The sequence below is a fragment of the Vicugna pacos genome, chromosome 1 (assembly GCF_048564905.1).
Source record: "Vicugna pacos chromosome 1, VicPac4, whole genome shotgun sequence".
In the NCBI taxonomy this organism is placed as follows: Eukaryota; Metazoa; Chordata; class Mammalia; order Artiodactyla; family Camelidae; genus Vicugna; species Vicugna pacos.
Window position 1 is genome coordinate 83,133,771 of NC_132987.1, and position 26,590 is coordinate 83,160,360.

Sequence of the window (26,590 nt, forward strand, 5' to 3'; positions counted from 1 at the left end):
TTACCCTGTTTTCTTTGTCCTTCCATTTCTCTTCAAATGTATCATTCTTTGATGAAGATGCTATATAAGCCAGAATTCTAAGCTGCTGCTTTGACTTTCACTGAGGTTTCTTTGGCATAATATGCACTGCATGTGTTAAAAACAAAAACAAAAACACGTTAATTTTTCCTCCTGTTAAACTTTCCTTTCATTTAAAAGTCCCAGTTGAAAACCTAAACTCTGTGAAGGTCAAGTTTTGCCTCTTCTACACCTGTAAGGTAACACATTCTCAGTTTCTGGAGGTTGGATCATGGCCATCTTTTGGGGACTATTCTTCATCTTACCAGACCCCCTTAGAAGTGCCAGTTGGAAGGAGGGCCTCTGACAATCATAAAAATAAAAACTTTGAAAATCACTGACATTGGGAAGAAGAGAACAGGTATAGAAGGAGCCATCTTCAGACTCTCAGGCTCCAAGTCACTGAGGGAGACTCAAGGGCTTAGTGTCGTCCACTTCTCAGTCCTGGCTCCTCTGAAGAGCTCATAAAAAATAACTCATGCCTGGACCCCAATTCCAAGAGATTCTGCTCCAGTTAGTCTGGGTAAGCTGCCCAGGTATCAGCATTTTTTAATTCCACCTAGGTAATTAAGAGCCCAGATTCTGGAATCAGACTGCTTGCCCCCAAAGTCCACCTCTACACTATGTGCTTAACCTGAGGCATGTTATTTAACTTTGCCTCAATTTCTTCTTCTACAAAATGGGAATGATGGTATTAATAGAACCCTTATGAAGCTGAGGAGAAGCTGACAGAACATAAGTCAAGTTCTTGCCACACAGTGAATACCACATAAATGTTATAGGTTGTATTTGTTTTATGTGTATGTATATACACACATATATATATACACACACATACATATATACATATATATATATATATATATACACTTTTTTATTGAAACATGGTCAGTTTACAATGTTATGTCAATTTCTGGTGAACAGCAGAATACTTTAGTCATACATGAACATGCATATATTCATTTTGGTATTCTTTTTCACCATAAGTTACTACAAGAAGATGCACTTGTTTTAAATGCCTCAAATCTCTCCAGAGGGGTATCTCATTCCTCCTTGGGCAGGAACCCAAAACAACATCTGTGTGTCTCGGGTATGAAAAGTGAGACTGGGAGGCTCTCTACCAGCATGGTCTGTGCTGCCCTGCCTGGCTTGAATGGGCTCCAGGAGTGTTCATCCTGATGTGCCCAGGAAAGGGCAGCACTGGGAGCAGCATCACAGGTCTCCTCGTGCTGGGATGAGTGAGAAGAAACAATCAGAAAGGCTGGAGCTGGGGGTGGGAAAGTTGTGGTGGACTATGCAAAGGGGAGGAATTCTAGAAGCCAAGGACAGTGATTGAGGTTTAGCTGCCCACCAGGGCAGTGGGTCTCAGTCTGGCTGCCCCTGCAAAACAACTGAGGAGCCATAAAAATCCTTACTGTGTCCAATCCCTACCTTCCTTGTCCCTACCCAGACCAGTTAAATCAGAATCTTTGCAAGTGAGGCCTGGGAATTTCCCCTTCCTTCCTTCCTTCCTTCCTTCCTTCCTTCCTTTCTTTTTTCTTTCTTTTTTTTTTTTTTGAACAAAGAAGGAGGAGGAGGAGAGGGAGAAGAAAAGAATGTCACTCACCATCCAGTTATACAAGGGTTAAATCACAAACCATGGCAGTCACCCACCAAAAGTGCACCCTGAGGGGAATTTGGACTGAAACACCCTCTCCCCAATAAAGCTCTTTTTCCTTGAGAGTTTCAGGGCACTGGTATTTAGATACACACCATTAGACTCCAAATACCCTCAGCAGAAGGTCACTCCTTAACCAGACAAATTACACTGAAGGTGGGATTAGCTAATAGCCCTAGGAAAGCCAGAATGGGATAAAGCAGTGTTTCTCAAACTTGAGTAATGTGCAGACATTTTAAAAGGAAAAACAAAATTTTTAGAGCCAGTTTGTTGACTTCAATTGTTTTGATTGTAAACATTCTTAAATAGTAAAAATATATATTTGGACAACTATAAAAATAAAACAAATTTACAAATTAAATAAAAGCAAAAAACTACAAAACCAACACAAATCAAATATAACAGACAATTATTCCTTTTAAAGTAACTCGCCTTGATTTTTTCCGGTCAAGATAGAGGAGTGGCAGGACCACAAGCTCGCCTCTCCTCCCGACTACAACAAAACCATAGCTGACTGCTAGACAACCATCAAATAAAGGACTGGACGCGACCAGGGCGGAGCGCCGGCCAGGGCGGAGCACAGGCGCAGAGCGCGCAGCCGCACAGAGCAGCGGAGCTACCTGCGGTGCAGGCAGGGGGAGAGCAGCCCCCCCCCCCCCGACTGTCGCGCAGGAACACAAACCCTGACCGAGGTGCTGGGAGGGGGCACGACCCGCCCTCCTGCCTGGCCAGTCTGCAACATCTGACTGCGGCATCCGGAGGGGCAGTGACCCGCCCGCCCGCAGCAGAGGAGAGCTGCATCTGACCCCATGTTAGGAGGAGGCGCGATCTGCTTGCCGACAGGTGCTGGGAGCAGCACAGAACAGGGCGCCGACGGAGGGCCTCTGAAAACAAGCTGAGCTTCCAAAACAGGACGAAGACAGAAGGACTTCACATTAAAAGCACACAGACTCCAGGAGAACACCGACAACCCTTTTTTTTTTTTTTAATCTGTTTTTACCTGTTCTATTTTCAATTACTCTCTTAATTTTTACTTCTTAATTCATTTCTATTTCTCTTGGGTTTTGATGTCCTGTTATTGATTAGACACAGGCTTCAAACACATATATTCATCTCCCCACCCCCCCTTTTTTTTTAAAGGTTTTAAAAGGACGTCTCCACCCGATTAATACTCTGCTTCAACCCGCTCTTCTATTATTCATTATACACTGTTTTCAAAGCCTCTTTCTCCCTTCTTTTAAAAATCTTTCTCTCTCTCTCTTATTTTTTTCTCTTTTTTTCTTTCTTTTTTTTTTCCTAAGTTCTATTCCTAAATAGGCATTAGATAGATAAAATCCTTAAAATCCAAAATAGACAACTGATACTCCATAAACCACAGTGCCAGAGAGGTATGAGCAAGATGAAGAAGCAGAGAAACCGTTCCCAATTAAAAGAACAAGAGGAATCCCTTGAAAGAAAGATCAATGAAATAGACATCGATAGCCTACTAGATCAAGATTTCAAAAAAGGAATGATCAAATTGCTGAAGGAATTAAAAGAGATAGTGCTTAGAGAAATAAAATATGTCAAAAATGAAATTGAAGCTATAAAGAAGAGCCAAGCAGAATGGGTAAACTCATTGACAGAGATGAGGAATGATCTAATAGCTGTGCAAAGCCGACTAGTTAATGCAGAGGAATGAATTAGTGATCTAGAAGACAGGGCAACAGAAAGCACCCATTCAGAAGAACTACAAGATAAGCAAATAAAAAATAATGATAATAGCATAAGGGACCTATGGGATAATATAAAGCATCCCAATCTTCACATAATAGGGGTCCCAGAAGGGGAAGAAGGGTCAAAGGGGATTGAAAAGGTTTTTGAAGAAATCATGACTGAAAACTTCCCAAACTTAAAGAAGGAATCAGATATCCAAGTACAGGAAGCTTAGAGGGTCCCAAACAGGAAGAATCCAAATAGACCCACACCAAGACATATCATAATCAAGATGGCCAGAGTCAAGGATAAAGAAATGATTCTAAAGGCAGCAAGAGAAAAGCAAAGAGTGAATTACAAGGGAACCCCCATAAGGCTCTCAGCTGATTTCTCTACACAGACACTACAGGCCAGAAGGGAGTGGCAAGATATATTCAAAGCCCTGAATGAAAAAAAGATGCAGCCTAGGATACTTTATCCAGCAAGGCTATCCTTTAGGATAGAAGGAGAAATAGAGAGTTTCACAGACAAAAAAAAAGCTGCAGGAGTTTAGCAACACTAAACCCATGCTAAAAGAAATATTGAAAGGGCTATTCTAAATAGAAAAGCAGCAGGATGCTACAGAAATGAGAAACTCACAACTGGAAAGGTGATAACTCATGAATTACAAATAAAGAAAACACGAAATTATAAAAGAAGACATACAAATCACTGAGAGTGGGAGAGGGAGGCAGGGAAATATAGAATTTTTTTTCTTTCTTTTTAAAATTTTTTTTAACAGTAGGTTGGGTTTGAGATCATGTTATTATCAGTTTAATGAAAACGGGTACAGGTTAATAGATTTACAAAAAAGGGTAACCACAAGTCAAAAATGTACAAGGGAGTCACAAAAATTAAATAAAATCCATGATAATACAAAGGAAAATTACCAAACCACAAAAGGAAGAAGAAAGGAACAAAGAGGATATACCAATTCAACTGCAAAGATAAGTTCAAAATGGCAATAAACACTCATCTATCATTAATTATGGTAAATGTTAATGGACTAAATGCTCCAGTCAAAAGACATAGAGTGGCAGACTGGATAATAAAGCAAGAACCTTCAATATGCTGCATACAAGAGACCCACTTTAGGGAGAAGGACACATATAGATTGAGAGTGAAAGGATGGAAAAGGATATTCCATGCAAATGGAAAAGCCAAAAAAGCAGGTGTTGCAGTACTGATTTCAGACAAAATAGACTTTAAAACAAAGGCCATAAAGAAAGATAAAGAGGGACATTTTATAATGATTAAAGGAGTGATACAAGACGAAGATACTACACTCGTTAATATATATGCACCCAATATAGGAGCACCTAAGTACATACAAGAATTACTAACAGAGATAAAGGGGGATATTGATGGGAATACAATCATAGTTGGAGATTTTAACACTGCATTAACATCACTAGACAGATCTTCCAGACAGAAAATAAACAAGGCAACAGAGAAATTAAATACTACAATAGAAAAACTAGACTTGGTGGATATTTTCAGAGCATTACACCCCCAAAAAATAGAATATACATTCTTTTCAAGTGCACATGGAACATTTTTCAGGATCGATCATGTACTTGGACACAAAAGAAACCTCAACAAATTTAAGAAGATAGAAATTATCTCAAGCATCTTTACTGACCACAATGCCATGAAACTGGAAATCAACAACAGGGAAACAAAGGAGAAAAAAAGAAAAGCATGGAGATTAAACAATATGTTATTGAAAAAACAATGGATCAATGAGGAAATCAAAGCTGAAATTAAAAAATACCTTGAGACAAATGATAATGAAAGCACAACCACTCAAAACCTATGGGACACAGCAAAGGCAGTGCTAACAGGGAAGTTTATAGCGATACAGACCTTCCTCAAAAAAGAAGAACAATCTCAAATAAACAAGTTAACCCACCACCTGAATCAACTAGAAAAAGAAGAACAAAAAGCCCCAAAAGGCAGCAGAAGGAAGGAAATAATAAAGATCAGAGAGGAATTAAATACAATAGAGATTAACAAGACCATAGAAAAAATCAACCAAACCAAAAGCTGGTTTTTTGAAAAAGTAAATAAAATCGACAAACCTCTGGCCAAACTCACAAAGAAGAAAAAAGAGAGAGCACAAATTAGCAAAATAAGAAAGGAAAATGGAGCAATTACAACAAACAAAATAGAAATACAGAATATCATACGAGAATATTATGAAAAACTACATGGAACCAAACTGGATAACCTAGAGGAGATGGACAAGTTTCTGGAAACATACTGTCCACCAAAACTGAATCAAGAAGAAACTGAACACTTGAACAATCCGATCACTAGAAAGGAAATAGAAATAGCAATTAAAAACCTCCCTACAAATAAAAGCCCAGGACCGGATGGCTTCACCGGGGAATTCTACCAAGCATACAAAGAACAACTCATACCAGTCCTTCTCAAACTCTTCCAGATGATTGAAAAGGAGGGAATACTCCCAAACTCATTCTATGAAGCCGCCATCACCCTGATACCAAAACCAGGCAAAGACACTACAAAAAAAGAGAATTATAGGCCAATATCACTGATGAACACAGACGCCAAAATCCTCACCAATATTTTAGCAAATAGAATCCAACAACACATAAAAAAGATTATACATCATGACCAAGTGGGGTTCAACCCAGGGACACAAGGCTGGTTCAACATACGCAAATCAATCAATGTAATACATCACATCAAGAGAAAGGACAAAAACCACATAATCATCTCAATTGATGCAGAAAAAGCATTTGATAAAATTCAACACCCATTTATGATAAAAACTCTCGCCAAAGTGGGTATAGAGGGAACATATCTCAACATAATAAAAGCTATATATGACAAAACTACAGCCAGCATAGTTCTCAACGGTGAAAAACTCAAAAGCTTCCCACTAAAATCTGGGACAAGGCAAGGATGCCCACTATCACCACTCCTATTCAACATAGTCCTGGAAGTCCTAGCCACAGCAATCAGGCAAGAGAAAGAAATAAAAGGGATCCAAACTGGAAAAGAAGAGGTAAAAGTGTCATTATATGCTGACGACATGTTACTATATATAGAAAACCCTAAAAGGTCCACACAAAAGCTACTAGAGCTGATCGAAGAATTCAGCAAGGTAGCAGGTTACAAAATTAATGTTCAAAAATCAGTTGCATTTCTTTACACTAATGATAAATCAACAGAAAAAGAAAGTAAAGAAACAATCCCCTTTAAAATAGCACCCAAAGTAATAAAATATCTGGGAATAAATCTAACCAAGGAGGTGAAAGAATTATACACAGAAAACTATAAACCATTGATGAAGGAAATTAAAGAAGACTTTAAAAAATGGAAAGATATTCCATGCTCTTGGATTGGAAGAATCAATATTGTTAAAATGGTCACACTGCCCAAGGCAATCTACAGATTTAATGCAATCCCTATCCAATTACCCAGGACATATTTCACAGAACTAGAACAAATCATAATAAAATTTATATGGAACCATCAAAGACCTAGAATTGCTAAAGCATTACTGAAGAGAAAGAAAGAGGCTGGAGGAATAACTCTCCCAGACTTCAGACAATACTATAGAGCTACAGTCATCAAGACAGCATGGTGTTGGTACCAAAACAGACATATAGACCAATGGAACAGAATAGAGAGCCCAGAAATGAACCCACAAACTTTTGGTCAACTAATCTTCGACAAAGGAGGCAAGAATATACAATGGAATAAAGACAGTCTCTTCAGCAAATGGTGTTGGGAAAACTGGACAGCAGCATGTAAAACAATGAAGCTAGAACACCCTTACACCATATACAAAAATAAACTCAAAATGGATTAAAGACTTAAACATAAGACAAGATACAATAAACCTCCCAGAGGAAAACATAGGCAAAACATTATCTGACATACATTTCAAAAATTTTCTCCTAGAAGAAATAAAAGCAAGAATAAACAAATGGGACCTAATGAAACTTACAAGCTTCTGCAGAGCAAAGGAAACCAGAAATAAAACAAAAAGAAAACCTACGGAATGGGAGAAAATTTTTGCAAGTGAAACCGACAAAGGCTTGATCTCCAAAATATATAAGCAGCTCATACAACTCAATAAGAAAAAAATAAACAACCCAATCCAAAAATGGGCAGAAGACCTAAACAAGCAATTCTCCAAGGAAGACATACAAATGATCAAAAAGCACATGAAAAAATGTTCAATATCACTAATTATCAGAGAAATGCAAATCAAAACTACAATGAGGTATCACCTCACACCAGTCAGAATGGCCATCATTCAAAAATCCAAAAATGACAAATGCTGGAGAGGCTGTGGAGAAAGGGGAACCCTCCTACACTGCTGGTGGGAATGCAGTTTGGTGCAGCCACTATGGAAAACAGTGTGGAGATTCCTCAAAAGTCTAGGAATAGACTTACCATATGACCCAGGAATCCCACTCCTGGGCTTGTACCCAGAAGGAAATCTACTTCAGGATGACACCTGCACTCCAATGTTCATAGCAGCACTATTTACAATAGCCAAAACATGGAAACAGCCTAAATGCCCATCAATAGGTGACTGGATAAAGAAGAGGTGGTATATTTATACAATGGAATACTACTCAGCCATAAAAACCGACAACATAACGCCATTTGCAGCAACATGGATGCTCCTGGAGAATGTCATTCTAAGTGAAGTAAGCCAGAAAGAGAAAGGAAAATACCATATGAGATCACTCATATGTGGAATCTAAAAAACAAAAACAAACAAACAAACAAACAAAAACAAAGCATAAATACAGGACAGAAATAGACTCATGGACAGAGAATACAGACTTGTGGTTACCAGGGGGGTAGAGGGTGGGAAGGGATAGACTGGGATTTCAAAATTGTAGAATAGATAAACAAGATTACACTGTATAGCACAGGGAAATATACACAAAATGTTATGATAAATCACAGAGAAAAAAATGTGACAATGAGTGTGTATCTGTCCATGAATGACTGAAAAATTGTGCTGAACACTGGAATTTGACACAACATTGTAAAATGATTATAAATCAATAAAAAAATGTTAAAAAAATTAAAAATAGAACTGCCATATGACCCAGCAAATCCACTTCTGGGAATATACCCAAAGGAATAAAAAACACTAAGTGGAAAAGATATCTGCACCCCTATCCTCATAGCAGCATTATTCACAACAGCCAATTCGTGGAAACAACCTAAGTCTCCATTGATGGATGAATGGATAAAGAAGTTGTGGTATATTATTCAGCCATAAAAAATGAGGAAATCCTACCATTTACAACAACGTGGATAGAACTTGAATGCATTATGCTCAGTGAAATAAGTCAGATGGAGAAAGACAGATACTGTATGATACCACTTATATGTGAAATCTAAAACAAGCATGCAAACAAAAAGTCAACCAAATTCATGAAAAAAGACATCAAACTTGTGGTTACAGGAGGTGGTAGGAGATGGGGGAAAGGGGACTTGGAGGAAGGTGGTCAAAATGTACAAACTTCCAGTTATAAGATAAATAAGTATTAGGGATGGAATGTACAACATGAAGACTATACCCAACACTTCTGTATGATACATAGGAAAGGTGTTAAGAGAGTAAATTCTAAGAGTTCTCATACTTGGGGAAATATTTTTTTCTTTTTTCTTTTCATCTATTGAAGAAGTTGGAGGCTAGTAGAACCAATTGTGGTAATCATTTCAGACTATACGTAGATCAAACCATCATGCTGTATGCCTTAAACTTATACAGTAATGTATGTACTTATTTCTCAATGAAACTGAAAAAAATGTCATATTATTGTGTAAAATTGTTTTGTTTTTGCTTTTATTATGTAGAGTTTAAGCATTTACAAATGTTTCTTTAAATGAAATGATAACATAATTATTATGAGACTGAAAATTTTAATTCCAAGCAAGACTGTCAATTTGTGATGTAATTCTTGAATCTTACCTCATATTGAAGTTTGAAATTTTATACCATATTCTTTCTAAGAATTTTTATACAGAATATAACAACCAAGAATTTTATACCATATTCTTTCTAAGAATTTTTATACAGAATATAACAACCAATATGCCTAAAATTTCTTGCTACCAACAATCAAGGGTTGTTAATTATGTGGAAGAGATGGCACACAATAAAAGAGAAACCTGCTTTCTAAATGCAGACATTTTAGTTGTAAATAAAGAAGATCAATGTGAATTGCTGGGAGACTGATTAAAATAGAAAGGATTATGTATAATGAAAAATAAATAAATAAATAAATAAATAAATAAATAAATAAATAAATAAATAAAGGACTGGAACCTAGCAAAGAAGATCGTCTTCAAATGGAAACATAAAGAGGGAACCACAGCAGGATGGTAGGAGGAGCGTGCTTGTGATATAATTGGGCTCATAACCCCGGAGTAGGCGACCCACAATCTGAAGAATAGTTAAGTCGCAGAGGCCCTCCCACAGGAGTGAGAGCTCTAAGCCCCATGTCAGGCTCCCCTGCCTGGGGTTCTGGCATTGGGAGGAGGAGGACTCCCCAGGACATCTGGTTTTGAAGGCCGGGGGGCTTAGCTCCAGGAGTCCCACGGGACTGGGGGAAACAGAGACTTCATTCTCTTGGGAAGCATACATAGAATCTCAAGTGCACCAGGTCCAAAGGCAGAGGCAGTGATTTCATACGAACCTGGGCCAGGCCTGCCTGCTGGATTTGGAGGGTCTCCTGGGGATGCAGGGATGGCTGTGGCTCACCCAGGGGACATAAAAGTTGGTGGCAGACATTCCCGACGTGTTCATCTACATGAGCTTTCCTGGAGGTTGACATCTTGATTGGATCATTAGCACCAAGACCTAGCCTCACCCAACAGCCTATAGAGAAGCTTCAGACCAAACAACATACAGGGTGGGAACACAATCCCACCCATCGGCAGACTCCTAAGCCACAAAGGCCTCTAGACACAGCCCTACCCACCAGAGGTTCAGGACCAAGCTTCACCCAGCAGCAGGCAAGCACCGGCTCCTTCCGCTAGGAACCCTGCATAAGCCTCTAGTCCAGCCTCATCCACCAGGGGCAGGTACTAGAAATAAGAAAACAACAATCCCAAAGCCTGTGGAAGGAATCCCCAAACACAGGCCAGACTCTACACTGGGACCAACTGGACCCTAGCCCTTGGGTGACAAGAGAGGTGTGTACTGCTGGGACACACAGGATGTCTCCCACAAAGGGCCACCTCTCCAAGGTAGAGACACGTAACTAAGCTACCTAAAAATACAAAGAGAAAGGTAAACAATATGAGGTGGCAGAGGAGTATCTCCCAGGCCAAGGCACAAGATAAAATCCCAGACAAAGAAATAAGCAATGAGGAGATAAGTAATTTATCTGAGAAAGAGTTTAAAGTAATGATGGCCAAGATGTTCCGACAAATCAAGAGGCGTATAGATGCACAGAGTGAAGTTTTTAGCAAAGAGTTGGGAAATATAAAAAATACCCAAATTGAGTTAAAGAATAAAATCACTGAAATAAATAACATACTAGAAGGAACCAAGAATAGACTAAATGAGGCAGAAGAACAGATCAATGAGCTAGAAGACAGATTAGTGGAAATCACTACCACAGAACAGAAAAAAAAAAAAAAAAGAATGAAAAGAAATGAGAATAGAGAACCTGGGACAACATGAACAGCACTAATATTCACATTATAAGGGTCCCAGAAAGAGAAGCGAGAAAGAATCTGAGAAAATGTTTAGAGATAATAACCACAAACTTCCCCAACTTGAGAAAGGAAACAGTGACTCAAGTCCTGGAAGCACAGAGAGTTCCACACAGAATCAGCCCAAAGAGGAACATATCAAGGCACATAGTCATCAAATTGACAAAAATTAAGGACAAGGAGAAAATATTAAAATTAGCAAGAGAAAAGCAACAAAAAAACATACAAGGGAACTCCCATTTTTCAGCTGATAACCTTATGGCCAGAAGAGAGTGGCAAGATATATTTAAAGTGATGAAAGGGAAAAACCTACAACCAAGGATACTCTATCCAGCAAGGCTCTCATTCAGATTCGATGGAAAAATCAAAAGCTTCACAGATAAACAAAAGCTAAAAGAATTCAGCACCACCAAACCAGCTTTACAACAAATGTTTAAGGAACTTCTCTAGTCATCAAACTGTAAGAAAAGAGAACAAAAAGAAGAAAGAGGAGGAAAAAAAAAAAAAAGACCTACAAAAGATTGCTTTGGCAGTTCAGGGTCTTTTATGGTTCCATATAAATTTTGGAATTGTTTGTTCCAGTTCTGTGAAAAACATTGTGAGTACTTTGACAGGGGTTGCACTGGATCTGTAGATTGCTTTGGGTAGTACAGCCATTTTGATCATGTTGATTCTTCCAATCCAAAAGTACAGCATACCTTTCCATTTCTTTGTATCATCTTCAATTTCCTTCATCAGTGTTTTAGTTTTCAGAGTATAGGTAACTTCCTTGGTTAAGATTATCTCTAGGTATTTGGTTCTTTTTGATGCCATGGAAATGTTTATGCCAGCTATAAAATTCTGGTTTTTGAAGTGGAAAAAGTGAGTGAAAGGCTTCAAATAGCAAAATATCCTTCTTTCTTATGAGTGAGTTGTATTCCATTACATGTATATGCTGCATCTTCTTTATCCATTCATCTATTGATGTGCACTTAGGATGCTTCCATATCTTGGCAATTATAAATAATGTTGCTGTTAATAGCAAGGTATATGTATCTTTTTGAATTAATTCTTATTTTGCAATTGGCTTTATTCCTTTGATAATTATGAAGTTTAAAAAGCTAAAGTTCTAAACATTCTTAGAAATAATGAACAGTACATACATATAAATTTCAAAAATGTGTGCAGTATATTGTGCATATGGATTTACCTGAAATATATTGTATATGTGTAGTCAAACTAACAATTCTACCTAGTAAAACTGAAAAACTAGAAAAAAAGAAAGTTGAGAAGGATTAAAAAAAAATAGAGGAGCCACATCAAAAGAAATGAAAGACACCCATTTTTTTTGTTGTGCTTTGTTTTGGTTTGGTCTGGTTTGGTCACAGGATCTTGGTGACAGTACAGCATATGGGAAATCAAGGCTATCCTGAGAAATCCGAGGTTCACAAGGAAGAAGCTAAAGCTGAAAGGGCCTGGCCTTGGAGGTGACTCTTCCCTTGATCTTGAACTTCTAGTCTGACTTTGACTACACCCTCTCTGGCTTCACTGCACCTGCACATGCCTTTACCATAGCACTTTTCTTGTACATTTACTCCCAATCTCTTCTCACCACCCAGGACCTCCTTACTCATCCAAGCACCAAGCTTGCATCAAAAAATGTTTGATAAATGAATTAAAGTGATACCTACTCTTAAGCCAACTCACATGCTACTACTGTCTTCTGGCCTTATTTTCTTCTGTGAATTGTTAGAGCCTACCACTAACTGCTTCATTTTTTAAGTTTCTTTATATCATCTGATCCCAAATATTCACCCCCAACAACCAAATATGTGAGGTCCCACTTTGAGGGTGGGGTAAAGGGCATTCACCCTCACAGAACACTGTAAAATGAACCTTCCAAGTTCCATTTCTGGGTAGGAAACACAATCCTATCCAACAAGTAGCCTGATGTGCGGTGCCTTCTCTCCAACCTCCTAGAAAGCAAAACCTCTCTGATCTTTAGAATCTGTTGTGAAAAATCATCCTTTTACACAGGTCTACCCTTACGTGACAGAATATCAACGCAAATATTCATTCAAATGAGCTGTTTCTTTGGCTTTGTCATAGTATTTTGCATGCTCTTTGCAATAAATCCATTGATTTTACAAGTGGAGTGAAGAAAAATCCTCAGGTATCCCATTTAAGAGATAAATTAATGAAAAAAATTAGTCCAATGCTAGCTTTTCTTTTGCATCTACCTTGTAGGGAGAAAGAGAAATTGTGTAAGGAGGAAAATGAGACAGAGGTAGGCATCTAAACTCCAGCCTCCCTTAAATTCAAATTCAGACAAGAAAAAGGGGAGAGTTTTCAGGCTCACTAGGCTTCATGGGAAATGCTCTGGCTCCTGCACAAGAAAATGAGAGGTCTGATTGAATTGAGGTCTCCTTCCCTCCTGCCTCCTCCATGTTCCTGATTTGGCTCTTAAAGCCATTACTTTAGCCAAAACAACACAACACAAAACAAAACAAAACACCTCCACCTTTGCTTCTGCCCTTACGTCACAGATGATCAGATACACAAGTTCATGAAAAACCTCAAGGTAAATGAAAATGAATGAAGGGAATAAACAAGAATGAGCGATTGCTACCTGGGCTTCCAGGGTCTGAGTTTGATGCGTCTGCGAAGAACAGCAAGGCGCCCTGAGGAAATCATACGCAGGCCTACCTTTGACAGAAAGCTGAAAGGTTCCCAGAAAATGTGTCAGTCACTGGTGCTGACAGCTGTGCAAGAATGTCACCCAGGATTTCAGTCCCTGTCCTTCAGCACTTGGTACCACTTTGTGGAGGGACCAGGGTAGGAAGACTTGCCACTTTAAGCAACAACAACAAAGTACAGCCTACCAGTGAAATTTGAATTCCAGATGAACAAGTTCTCAGCATAAGTATGCATCATTTGAAATTCAAATTTCACTGGCTATCATGTGTTTTTTCTGGCAACCATGAAGGCACTTCCATGGGGTAAAGAACATTGCAACAGCTCAGTGTGGAGATTTCTCAAGCAATACCCATGAAGCTAGTGAAGAAATTGACACTGAAGTGCCCCATGAAAATAGGAGGAAAAAAACCCAAGTTTGTTTCTGTCTTCCTAAGAATGCCATCCATTAGCCAAGAGTTACATGTTTCTCTGAGTAAGAGGTCTCAGGATGACTGGGTTGCAACTTCTGAATATTTCCAAATCTCTACTGAAACACCTTATGCTTTTCTGAATTACACCCTGGCTATTTCTTAATCCAAAGTGCCCTGGGCCTCATTCGTACAGTGAGAAATTTGGTCTAAAATTTTGATAATCTCATCAAGTAAGCTGAGGATCCCTGGGCCAAGCTTCCATTGCAAGAGGCCACCCAAATCGGTATGGCTATGTCTTTTTTTTGCAGTCAGCAGATACTAAAAGAACAGCCCCCATCAAATTGTGGGATGCAGTGAGGAGGGATCCTAGAAATCCTCTGATGTCCAAAATGGGTCAACCTCACATTTAATAAGGTTGGAACCGTTGGCCGAGTATGATCCCAGTGCTTCTTCCAACATTTTCACGATTCCCAGGATTCCAACATCAGGGCCACTGAATCACTGGTTCTTCAAAAAACTAGTTCTGAGTAAGTGGAATCAGAGAGGAAAGTCTTGGGGCTCACAGTGAGGGCTGTCTTAAAGGTGGTCAAGTGTGACAGGCACTACGTTAAGCTTGTTGCTCTTTTTGACGGATTTGACAAACACAGACTGAGGACCTAATATACAAGATATCTTCTGAATTTCTGTTCATGTTTTGTGTCTTTTCCTGTGGTCAGATTCTACAGTAATTTAGACGGGGTAATTCATAGGCATTTTGATTGCCATAAAGGAGTTGTTGAAAACTCACTTTTTAAATTAGATTTCATTTATTCTCACTTTACAAATATCTGTGGTGCACTACTTCTGGCTAGATATTATATTCTTCCTTTGTCAACAATCTGCTACATACTACCTGTATCTACATGCTACACACATACATTTTCCAAAGAGAAAAAACAAAAGGAAAATGAAGTCTCTTGTTCAGTGATACTGCACATAGACAGTGCTCCAAAAAGCATATATATATATGTTTTTCAAATAAGTTTTTCGGATTTACTTGGACACACCGGAGGAACCTCAGGGGTCCTACACTGGATGGTCTCTTGAGTTCCATCCAGCTCCCTGACACCACCATTCAGTGTCCCCATTCAGTGTTTCCAGCCAGCATCACAGCTGCACAGAATTCAGACCACAGCCCATCACCAGATATAAAGAGGCTGCTAACTAGCACTAGGGATACAAAAAGGAAGGCGACATCACTGTTAATCAGCACATGCATGACTTACCGTTCATTTAAGCAATGTGCATGGATGAAGGATGTACTATGGACTAAGCACCTGTGAAATGTTTTTACAAACAGTGTCTGATCTTACCCATGGATCCCCAAGGAGTATAAATTATTGTTAGTCTCCTGGTATTAACAGGAAGAAACCAAAGCTTAGAAAAGAAAAATAGCTTTTTGACAGGGTTCTCACAGCTAGTTAAGTGGCAGAGGTGGGATGTGAACCTGGTCTGGCTGACTCTGGAACCCATGCTCTTACTAGTATGCTCCTGCCCTTCCCAGGGAGACAGTGCAACACAGCAGGTAAAGGACAAACAGAACTCCAGAGGGCGAGGCAGGGCAGGATGACAGGAAGATGGCTAGAGGTGAGGCTTCAAAGCTTACTTGACACCATCTGAAGACGCTGCCATTCCTGCTGGCCGCCCACTTCTCAGGGGAACTGTCATTATCCATGAAAGGAAAGAGAGAGATAGTGTGTGCCCAACTCCTGGCACACTGCTCCTCTGCCAGTATCAGGAAGCCAGTAAAATATCTGAAGCAAGGCAGTTACATATCTAAATGGTATTTCAGTGGGATTAATTTGACGGCCATGCCCAGAAGATATTAAAGGGAGCAAGAGGCTGGAGGCAAGGAAACTGGTTAAGAGGCTGTTGCAGATGCTAGTTTCTGAGATGGTGAGTCTGAGTCAAAACAGGGCAGTGGGGACAGGGAAAAAGAGGCTAATGTGAGTGTTCCTCACCAGGAAGGAAGGGCCCATGGCCTTGGGGACACGCACAGCCAAGGCTGTGGTCCATGGTGGTCTGAGGCTGCGAGAGGAGAGGAGGAAAAACGTTCCCAGAGCTAGCAGTTGTCCCAACACTGCACACTGAGGTACCTGCCTCTTCTGTCTTCTCTCCAGACCACAAGCTCCGAGCAGTCACGGAGCCTCCCTGGGGCTTTGGTAGACTCAATAAATATTGACTAGCAGTCTGCTTCGTCTGGCTGGAATGTTCTGTTCCCACCTTTGCCTGGAAATTCCATGTAGCAAGGCCTCCCTGGAGGCCCGGCATGAAGACCTCTCCCTCAGAGAGGCCTCCGTGACCAGTCAAACCAAACTAGGTTTTCCTCCCCATAGAAATTTTTTTCACCGTATTTATTACAATGTGGCATTTTATATTTGTTGTTTTTTCATTTATTTTTGATTTCCTCTTGTTGTTTTTGTTGTGGTGGTGGTTTTCTACCTTTCCCCACTGAACTGTAAGTTCTGCAACGTCAGTTTTTCTTTTCACCATTGGGTCCCCAACAGTCAACACAGTGTTGTCCCATAGAAATAAAATGTAGGTAATTTTAAATTTCCAGTGGTCACATTTTTAAAAGTAAGAAGAAACTGGTGAAGTTAATTTTAAGAACTTTGGGGGGGATTAGTTTATTTATTTATTCATTCATTTATAGAAGTAGATAGATACAGATTTTTTTTAACAGAGGTGCTGGGGATTGAACCCAGAACCTTGTGTATTCTAAGCATGCACTCTGCTGCTGAGCTTTACCCTCCCCAATTAAGAATTTTTTGTGGCAAATGACAATTATTAAATCTGGGTGGTAGACACATGCTACATGGGTGCTTGTTATATACTTCCTCTGAAGTTTTCTGTGTGTGATAAACATTCTGTTTAATCAAATATATCCAAAATATTATAACTTAAACCTGTGACCTATAGGAAAAACTACTAATGTGATAGCTCACTTTTTTTTTTCTGTACTAAGTCTTTAACTTCTCTAAATCACACTCACAGTACATCTCAGCAGGGACTGGCCGCATGTCAAGTGCGCCATGACCGCATGTGACTAGTGGCTACCACAGTGGACAATATAGATCCTTGCAGGCCTGACGTGTATGACTTACTTAATAAAAAAGTCAATTCATGGGAAAGAGAGGGTAGGAAGGGCAGAAAGATGGGGGAAAGGGAAAGAGAAAAAGAAAGGAAAGAGAAACTAAACTTGTCAGATACTTACTATGTTAAGTTTCTTCACACATCAAAAATCATGTGATTGAATTCTCACATCAGCCCTGGTGAAGTAGGCATTGTGAGAACCATCTTCATAAATGAGGACACTGGTTTAGAGATGGCATGTAACTTTCCCAAGATCACGTTCTCTTTTGAGTGAAAGAAGGAAGATTCAGAACACAGCATCCCTGACCCAGCTGTGCTGTCTCACTCCCAGAAACCCTGCCAAACAAGTCTAGTCGAGTCACACTGCCATCCAAATCTCTCTAGCCTCCAGGTGAGCCATCCCAGGGCTCCTATAAGGTATTATTTTGAATCTCACAGACATTCTTTTTTCAAAAGCATAGTCTGACCATTGCAGGCTAGCATGGGAGTGTCCCCTTCCTCCTCCAGACATATTTTAATGGATCCTTATTTCATTTGCTGCTGTCCACTAGGACTCTGCTACAACCGAACAAAATGGTGGCTTATAGTTCCCAAAATATGCCAAACTTTCTAACATGCCTCCTCAGCTCTGTACACACCCAACCTCAGCCAGAGATACAGAGATCACCTGTACTCCATCTGTCTAACATTGCCAGTGTGGAGCTGAGCACATGCCAGAGAAATTTAAGCTTTTCTAAATCCCAAATTAAATGACACCCAGTGTCACTTGTATGTAAGAATCCAAAAACAAAAACAGTTTATTTACAAACCAGAAATGTAGACCCCCAGATATAGAAAACAAATTGTTGTTACCAAAGGGGAAGGTGGTGGAGGAGGAGGGATAGATTAGGAGTTTGGGATTAATAGATACACATTACTGTATATAAAATAAATAAGCAGCAAGGGCCTACTGTATAGCACAGGCAACTATATTGGATTTCTTGTAATAACCTATAACAGAAAAAAATCTGAAAAAATAAATATAGATTTATATGTATAACTGAATTACTTTGCTGTACACCTGAAACTAACATTGTAAATCAACTACACTTCAACAGAAAATAAGGGGGGAAAAAAAAAAGACATCCAAGGCCTTCACAGAGCTCCACTCTCTAAACTTTATCCCCAGCTTCTAAAGGGGTTCTTCAACATTAGGAAATGACTGGAAAGCAAATATCTTCCTTCCTGAAGGCTAATAAAATGTTCACCCACTCATCCCCCACGGGCCAAAGAAGAATTAGGAAGTCTCCTTGATGTGAATCCCACCCTGATACTGCAAAGGTTACCTCCAGATCCCAGCCCGGCAGTGCAACCATGAGAAACTCAACTTTTCAATTCCCCTTATCCATCCTCCTCCTAGATCAAGACAGAAAAAGTGAGAGATTTTTCTTGGTGATGAGATACTCTGCTCCCACTCTCTTAGAAACAGGAAATGATGAAGGCAGAGGCTGCTGTTATCTAAAAGGAAGAAAGCCAGGTTGGCGGACTGTGTCTGCTTGCTTCTCCAAGAGATGCAGGAAAAAGACTAGAACCAGAGGCCCCACAACAGCTCACATCAGACTGCAGAGAGTTGGAAGTTCCTTTGCTGTGTGTGTGTCTTGGGGGCAGGGTGAGAGAGGAATACAAGTGGCTATGTAAAAAGGCACTGCAGGTAAAACTACAAAAGATAGAAAAGGACAAAAAGACAAAAATAGGAATAGAGAACAAGGGCAATGAATAGAAAACAGTAACAAGTATGGTAGATATTAATCCAACTATATAAACAATCACTTTAAACACCAATGGTCAAAATGCATCAATTAAAGGACAATGATTGTCAAAGTGGATCAAAATTTTTAAAATACCCAACTATATGTTGTTTACAAGAAACTCACTTTAAATATAATGATACATATAGATTAAAAGCAAAGAGATGGAGAAAGTTTTATTATGCTAACACTAATCAAAAGAGAGCAGGAGTAGCCATATGAATTTTGGGTGAGCAGTCTTTAGGGCAAGGAAAATTATCAGGAATAAGAAGGAGCACTGCATAATGATAAAAGTCAGTTCTCTAAGGAGATATAAAAATGTTTAATGTGTATGCACCTAACAACAGAACATCGAAATACATGAGGCAAAAACTGATAGAACTGCAAAAACAAATAGATAAATCCATCGTTTTAATTGGAGACTTTAACATCCCTACCAGAAACAGCCAGATCCAGCAGGCAGAAAATAAATAAGGACATAGTTGAATGCAACAGCACCATCAATCAACTGGATATAATTGACATCAATAAACTACTCCATCCAAAAACAGCAGAATACCCATTCTGCTCAAACTCAAATGAAACAGTCAAGACAGACAACATTCTGGGCCATAAAACAAACCTCAGTGAAGTTAAAAGAATTGAAATCATGCAACATATCCTCTCAGACCACAATAAAATTTAACTAGAAATCAGTAAGAGAAAGATAGCTGGAAAATCCCAAAATACATGGAGATTAAACTACATTCTTCATGGGACAAAGGAAAAGTCTCAAGAGTTTTTTTTTAAATATTTTGAGTTAAATGAAAATAAAAACACAATTTATCAAAATGTGTGATATGCAGCAAAAGTAGTGTTAAGTGGAAAATTTATTACATTGAACGCATATATTTAAAAAGAATAAAGATCTAAAATGAATAATCTAAGCTTCCACCTAAGAAACTAGAAAAAGAAGAGCAAATTAAATCTAAAGTAAACAGAAGAAAAGAAATAATAAGAATTAGGAGAATAAATAATAAAATTAAAAACAGAAAACCAATAGAGAAAAATCAACAAGACCAAAAGCTGTTTGGTTTTTTTTTGTTTTTTTTAAAGATCAGTAAAATCAATAAGCCTCTAGCCAGGCTAACTAAGGAAAAAAGAGAGAAGACACAAATTATTAATATTAGATATGAGGGGAGAGGGGTGGGAAAGGATAAACTGGGAGTTCGAGATTTGCAAATACTGACTGGTATATATAAAATAGATAAACAAGTTTATACTGTATAACACAGGGGAATATATTCAATATCTTGTAGTAGCTTTTGGTGAAAAATAATATGAAAATGAATATATGTATATTCATGTATGACTGAAGAATTGTGCTGTACACCAGAAATCGACACATTGTAAACTGACTATACCTCAGTAAAAAAAAAAAAAAAAAAAGATATGAAAGAAGGGACACCATTACAGATCTCACGAACGTGAAAAGGAAAGGAACAATATAAACAACTCTATACTTACAAATTCTAGGATACCTAGATGAAACAGACCAATTCCTTGGAAGACTCAGTCTACCAAACTCATATAAAAAGATATGGACAATCTGAATATCCCTAAACCTATTTTAAAAATTGAATAGAAAATTAATCACCTTCCAAAATAAAAAAACATTAGGCCCAGATGGGTTCACTGATGAATTCTATGAAACATTTAAGGAAGAAATTATACCAATTATCAATAATCTCTTCAGACAGAAGCCAAGGGAATACTTCCTAAGTTATTTTTTAAGGCCGACATTATCTTAACACCAAAATGTGACAAAGACATCACAGAAAAGCAAAAATACAGATCAATATATCTTATAAACAGAGATACACAACTTTTCAGCAAAATGTTAGCACATCAACCTCAACAATGTATAAAAATAATTATACAACACAAGCAAGTAGGATTTATCGCAGGTGTGCAAAGCTAGTTCAACAGTTGATAATCAATTACTGTAGTCCATCACAACAATAGGGTAAAGAAAAGCTGCATGATCATATCAACAGATATGCAGAAATAGCATTTGACAAAATCCAACTCCCATTTATGATAAAAATAATAATAATAATCTCTCAGCAACCTAGGAGTAGAAGGAAGTTTCCTCAACTTGATAAAGACTATCTACCAAAATCTATAGCTAACATCTTATTTGATAGTGAGAAACCAGAAACTTCCTTGCTAAGATCAGAAAAAGCAAAAATATTCCATCTCCTTTTCAACACTGTACTTACTGGAAGTCTTAGCTAACGCAAGATGACAAGACATGGGAATAAAAGGTATACATTGGGAAGGAAGAAATAAAACTGTCTTTGTTCTCAGATGTCATGATCCTCTATGTAGAAAACCCAAAAGAATCAACAAAAACTAGAACTAATAAGCAATTATAGCAAGATATTGAGATACAAGATTAATATATAAAAGTAAGTGGCACTACATCAAACTAAAAAATTTCTGTACAGCCAATGAAATCATCAACAGAATAAAAAGGCAACCTACGGAATGGGAGAAAATATTTGCAAATCATACATCTGATAAGGAGTTAACATCCAAAATATATTAAAAACTTACACAATTCAATTACAAAAAATTAGCCATCCAATTAAAAATGGGCAGAGGAACAGAACAGTTTTTTTTCCAAGGAAGACATAAAAAAGGCCAACAGATATATGAAAAGGTGCTCAACATCTGTAATCATCAGAAGACTGTAAATCAAAACTACAATGAGATAACACCTCACATCTGTTAGAATGGCTATTATCAAAAAGACAAGAAATAACAAGTGTTAGCAAAGACGTAAAGTACGGAAATCCTTGTGCACTGTTGAGAGCAATATAAATTGGTACAGCCACTGTAGGTAGGAAACAGTATGGAGGTTTCTTAAAAAATTAAAAATAAAACTACCATGTGATGCAGTCATTTCACTTCTAGGTATTTCTCCAAAGGAAACAAAAATCACTACCTCAAAAAGATATCTGCACCCACACGTCCACTGCAGCATTATTTACAATAGTGAAGACATGGAAACAACCTAAGTGTCCAATGATGGATAAGTGAATTTTAAAATGTGGTATACATATATATATAGAAGAATATTATTCAATCATAAAAAGAAGAAAATTCTGCCATATTCAACAACATGGGTGGACCTTGAGGGCATCATGCTAAGAGAAACGAGTCAGAGAAAGAAAAATACTATATGATCTTGATTATATGTTGAATTTTAAAAACCCCAAACTCATAGATACAGACAGCAGATCAGCAGTTGCCCTAGGGCTGGTGTAAGAAGTGGGATAAAATGAGTAAAGGTGATCAAAAGGTACAAATTTCCGGTTATAAATAAGACCTGGGAATGCAATGTTCGGCGTGGTGACTATAGTTAATAATACTACATTGTGTATTTGAAAGTTGCTAAGAGAGTGGATCTTAAAAGCTCTCAGCACACATACAAAAAATGTGTGACTGTGTGGTGATGGATGTTAACTAAACTTACTGTGATAATCACTTCTCAGCACATACATTTATCAGATCATTATGTTGTACACCTAAAACTAATAAAATGTTATATGTCAATTTTATCTCAATAAAAAAGAAAGGAAAACAAAACAAAATAAACAACCAAATAAAAAAGTAGGCCAAAGACCTAAACAGACACCTCACCAAAGAAGGTATACAGATGGCAAATAAGCATATGAAAAGAAGCCCAATGTCATGACATTAAGGAACTGTGAATTAAAGTAACAGTAAGGTACCACCACACACCTACTAGAATGGCTAATATCTGGAATGCTGACATACCAAGTGCTGGTCACGATGTAGGGCAACAGGAACTCCTATTCATTGCTGATAGGCAAGCAATATGGCATAAATACTCTGGAAAACCATCTGGCAGCTTCTTTAAAAACTAATCAGACTCTTACTACATGATCCAGCAATCATGTCCCTTGGTATTTACCCAAAATGAGTTGAAAATTTGTCCACAAAAACACTTGCACGTGGATGTTTATAATAGCTTTATTCATAATTGTCAAAACTTGGAAACAATCAAGATGTCCTGCAGTAGATGAATGGATAAAGTGTAACACATCCGTATAATGAAACATTATTCAGTGATAAAAAGAAATGTGTTATCAAGCCACAAAGAGACATGGAAGAAATTTAAATGCATATTACTAAGTGAAAGAAGTCAATCTGAAAATACTACATACTGTACGATTCCAATTATGTGACATATTAGAAAAGACAAAATCACAGAGACGGTGAAAAGATCAGTGGTTGCCAGGGCTTAGGAAAGTGGGCGGGCTGAATCAGCAGAGCACTGGAGATTTCTAGGGCAGTAAAACTACTCATATGATACTAAAATGGTAGACACATGTCATTATACAGTTGCCAAAATCCACAGAATGTACACCACCAGGAGTGATCTGTAACGTAAACTATGAACTCTGAGTGAAAATATGTCAGTGTAGGTTTATCAAAACATATCTCTCTGCAGTGAGGGGTAGATAGTGGGGAAGGCCATACAAGTATGGAAAGAGAGCATAGATGGGAACTCTCTGTACTTTCTTCTCAATTTTGCTGTGAACCTTAAACTCCTCAAAAAAATAAAATCTGTTCTTTAAAGAGCCATTGCAGGGAGATGCTCCATGGATAAGACCAAATGGCAGAGCAGGACAGAACCTACCTGGGAGAGCACCCCACCTTGCCTGCTTGCCAACCCATTCCAAGACAGAACAGCAGAGCAGGAAGAATCACTCTCCAGAACCCAGCAGGGACAAAGCAAAAATTTGGCGGCCCCACTAGTTAATCCTGTATCTGGCATCTGCTAGCATCTTAACACAGCCCTAAAGGAAAACTCCAAAATCATGTTCCCAAACGATTTGTTCCTGTTTTCATAAGCCAAAAATGGTGTGGCCTCAGTGAATCAACAGGAGGGAGGTGGAGGAGTCAGCAGATATTCCTGCTTCCTGGGAATTGTGTCCAGCACCCTGAAGGGGAGCTCCCTTGGTGCCTCAACAAAAGCCAACTATTTCCAAAGCAGCTGAGTCATTCTCTGGCCCTGGCCCAGGAAGGAGTCTCCGTGAAACACCTGCTCAATTCCACAGTTCCTTGTGAAATGCAGGTCAGCCTCTGCAGGCCTACAGGAATCTTCCCAGCCCTGAAGGACAACTGCCTCAGCTGAGAGGCGTTCTCACGCCACTTGATTCTTTTTGTCCTTTCCCCAGTCGTGTTGCTCACTTTGTAGCTCTCCTCTGAAATCCCTCTAGTTTATCCCAAATTAAGAGTTCTGTTTGCTCTTCTCAGCACCTGTAACAAGACAGGTATGAGAACAGGTTACTCCCAGGGCCTCACCAAGAGGCAACGAGAAGAAGCTCCAACCTGCCGCGACAATCAAGCCCCGAGTGATCTAGACGCATCCTCCTGGAAGGCCCTGTGCCTCCCGGGTAAGGCAGTGTGCACAGCTTAGCCTGGACGCACCCCGTCTCAGGACCAGACATGCGGCCACATTTCTACCACCAGGCGTGACGGGAAGTAATAACAAGCCCTGTACCCCAACAGAGGCTGGAGACAAACCCATCTGGGAGAGCACCCCACCTCGCCTGCTTGCCAGCCCATTCCAAGAGAATTTCAGATTGTCTACAAAAATTAATAGAGTTGGCAACATGAAATAAAGACGAGTGAGCAAAATGGGAAGTTGAGGGGCTTGGTTCTTCTGGATACAGAGTGGGGAAAGATTGGCAGCAATTTGATGGTCTCTAACTTCACTGTTGTCCGCCTCAATCTGTCCCTTCTTTACCAGTCCTACTTGATTCTAGTTCTCTTATCAAGGTCACCAAAGATCCTCATGTTGCTAAATTCAGTAGCCAATTTTGTCCTCATCTTCCTTGAGCCACTAGCAGAATTTCACAGAGATGATCACTGCCACCTCCCTGAAAAATATTCTTCCCTTATTCTTCCTCTTCATTGGTCCTTCCGTCTTTTCTGTTTTCTCCTAGTCTTGCAGATTCTTAAAATTAGAATGTCCAATGGCTCAGTTTTTAGAACTCTTTTCTTTTCGCTCTACCTTCAGTATGGGGAGGTCCCATCCTGTTTCACAGCAGTAAATAGTATACCACATGTCCACTCCTCCCATATTTTTGTCTTAGGCTAAACTTCCCCCTTGAACTCTAGGCTCCTTTATCCAACTTCCCGCTCAGCATCTCTACTCAGATGTCTAACACACATCGCAAATTCAAAACTGTCCAAAACAGAGCTGCCAACATCCCCAGCCAGATCTGTTCTGGTTTTCCCTGCTCAGTGACAACTTCATCTTCACTCACACCAAAAGATTCAGAGTTATCCTTGGCTCTTTCCTTTTTCTCACTTCCCACAGCCTATCCATTAGAAAAATCCTATTGGCTCTGCCTCCAAAATGTGCTCAGGACCTGTCCACTTCTCACCACCTCCCTTGTGACCACTCTGGTCCAGGCCTGGGTTATTACAATGGTCTCACTGGACTCTCTGCTTCCACTTTTACCCTTTCGGATTATTCTCAACACAGGAGCCAGTGTTATCCTGCTGAAATGTAGGTTGGGTCCAAGTCTTTACAAGAGACTCAGAGCCTGTGTGATTTAGCCCCCGTCACTTCTCCAGCCCCCTCTCCACATCCTCTCCACCAGCCACACTGGCCTCCCTTCTTCTCTTCGCACACCAGGCCTGCCTCCGCCTTCCAACCTTGGCACTTGCTGCTCCTCCTGCTTGAAATGCTCTTCCCTCTTATCTCCTCTAAGCCTTCGCTTCAAAACTTTCTCAGTGAGGCCCTCCCTGATCAACCTATTGAAAACTGCAAACTGTCTCAACACCCCATCCCCTTTTCTTGCTTTACTTTCCCCAGAATAAATCCCTTTCTAATATACTGCAAACTTCACCAACTTACTTTGTTTATTGCATCTCCCCTCACTAGCATAAAAGATCCATGAATGTGGATTTTTTTTTTCTGTTTTTCTTTACTGCTTTATCTCTGGCTCTAGGAACTGTGCTTGGCATATAGTGAGTGATTCAGTACATAAGCATTGGTTGGATGGCTGGATGCATAAATGGATGGATGGCTGGATGGAAAGAGTGGATGGCGGGACTTATGCTTTAGCTGCCAAATTCTTAAAAGATCCCAGAGAGGGAAATGTTACAAATCAAGTGAAGTAGAATTCAGCATTTATAACATATATCTTACCCACATCTATTCTGCCTATCTAACTGCATAAAATGAAATGAAATGTCCACAGAATCATTAGAACTAGGCTAGCGTTTGCTTTGTCTCAATCAACCACAACCTACAATAAGCTGGGGAAACACTCATGATTAGGGGAGTCGAGAATGGCAGGCCATGACTCCAATGCTAGGAG

General features: G+C 39.2%; 2 protein-coding genes across 10 annotated transcripts in view; both read right to left on the reverse strand.

Moving 5' to 3' along the window:
• LNP1 (leukemia NUP98 fusion partner 1) overlaps positions 1-26,590 on the reverse strand; it is a 311,204-nt gene that overhangs the window by 215,478 nt on the left and 69,136 nt on the right. The gene's annotated exons all lie outside the window — the stretch shown is intronic.
• The window catches only part of TMEM45A (transmembrane protein 45A), a 96,999-nt gene that overhangs the window by 47,589 nt on the left and 22,820 nt on the right, over positions 1-26,590 (reverse strand). Inside the window, exons 1-2 of one of the 9 annotated variants that reach the window (XM_072966582.1) lie at positions 13,862-14,010; positions 5-126 (exon numbers count right to left, since the gene is read on the reverse strand). The exons of 4 other annotated variants lie outside the window; for them this stretch is intronic. The gene's annotated coding sequence lies outside the window, so the exon portion shown is untranslated. Of the gene's footprint in view, positions 1-4; positions 127-13,784; positions 14,018-26,590 lie in introns of those variants that run through there. 4 more of the 9 variants (XM_072966600.1, XM_072966575.1, XM_072966568.1 and 1 more) reach the window with 4 other exon arrangements.